Below are 1,957 nucleotides of genomic sequence, written 5' to 3' on the forward strand. Positions count from 1 at the left end.
ATGGGGAGGGAGGGGGAGATAAAGCGACGGGGTGGCTTATATTAATCATACTACGATATCTCAATCCTCTTGTCTTCCTTCTCTTCAGAATACTTCCAGCCGTCCCCACCGAGAGGCTCCGTCCCACACCGCTACCAGTTCTTCCTGTTCCAACTGCCCGCCGACCACAGCGGAGGTGTAACAGGCGGTGAGAGCCGTATGTTCAGCCTCTGCTGCTTCGTCAACGACAACAACTTGAAGGACAAACTGCTGGCAAGCTTCCAGTTCCAATTTCAGCGGCAGTGAAAAGTACCAGTGATTGCGGCCCACAGGCCGACAGCGAGATCGCGTGCACGATATGTGTCACGACGTGGTGGAATCAGGCACTCGTTAATTTTTGGGCATGTAGAGTTATTCGTATCATCTTAAAGCTTGTACACTTGTCTTTATTTGGATGAAAAACATGTCCATTTATCGTGAGTACAAATCGAGATATTTGAGAAAGAAGGAGGTGGGGGTCACCTGTTTTCAGAGGTAAATTTAGTGAGAAAATAGCCGCCAAAGATGAATTGTTTCCTTAGCTCAAGAGTCCATGGTAACTGAAAATTTACAGTAAAAATCAACACAAAATGTGTTCTTAATTGAACGAAAATGGTTGAGCCAAAAAATAAATTTAAAAAAAATCGATCAAAATTGCCAAACTGGCAGAAAAATGTCAGTTTCTTCAATTTCATTATTTTGACGAGCGCCTGAGTTCACCACGCTGCCTAACATATATTTTACAAAGATTGCTCACCTATTGTTCCTGATATCATTCGGTTATTTAATTGTTCGAGCAGTTTTAGTAAGCGTTTTAGCGCGCTTGCAACATAGTAAGACCATATTATTATTATAAGTGCCGAAGCTTAGAGGTCTTACAGGAGAGTAACAGACAAAAGAAAGGAAGAAATCGATTTTAGTTGGTTTTAATAAGAGGCACTAATTGCAACACAATAAGGTCATATCAATAACGAAGGTTAGAGGTGTTACTGGCAAGTAACAGACCCAATAAAGGAGGAAAGATAATGACGATACCTGTTTGATAAGAAAAAGAAGGAGCAAACCACACCAGAACACCCGCCAACCACATACTTTTACCCAGTTTGATGTGTTTTTTGTACATGTATAAAGTATAAAGTTTAAGCAGGAGTTAAGTTATAGGGAAGTTTGAGAGACTGGAAACTTGGATGACAAAATAAGTTTCGTACAAAGGAGAAGCAGTCTTTTTAAATTGAATATTAAGAGTTGATAGGTCGGACAAGTACACTCCTACTTTGGACGAAAAGAAATACAATTATAACACGTGGCTCGACGCTGTCGAATCAGGCGCTCGTCAAATTGTTGAAATACTAATCTATATTGAATAGAAGTAAAGATATTGGCGATTGAAGAAGGTGGGGGTCGGCTGATGTCACAGGTAAAGCTAGCGAGAGAAAGAATGGCTGCCATAGTTTGGTGATTTCCAAAGCTGCGGTGCCCTTAAAAACTAAATGTACATTTTCTTTTCTGCTTTTGATCAACGCTTTTCAGTAAAAGTCCTCACAGAAATGGACATAATATGGTGTTGAAGGATAAAAAAAAGGAGGGGAAAAATCGGTTAAGAACAAAATACCAACAGGTGGGAAAATGCCGATTTCTTCAATTTCATTTTTTTGACAAGGGCTTGATTTAAACACAATGCATTCAAATAATAAGTTTATTATTTCTATGCAGCAACGTCACATTATTATACAACCAAATTCAATTAAATTTGACTGTGGCCCTCATTCAAAATTAAACGCGTTTGTTTTTCAAGGTTTGACTGAAAGGAGAGGAAATAAAAGCTCTGAGTTACTACTTAGAGTTGCTAGAGAAGTGAGACTTCTCTCTCGTTATTTCTCTCTCTCTCTCTCTCTCTCTCTCTCTCTCTCTCTCTCTCTCTCTCTCTCTCTCTCTCTCT

Source organism: Aplysia californica, unplaced genomic scaffold, assembly GCF_000002075.1.
Source record: "Aplysia californica isolate F4 #8 unplaced genomic scaffold, AplCal3.0 scaffold01032, whole genome shotgun sequence".
In the NCBI taxonomy this organism is placed as follows: Eukaryota; Metazoa; Mollusca; class Gastropoda; order Aplysiida; family Aplysiidae; genus Aplysia; species Aplysia californica.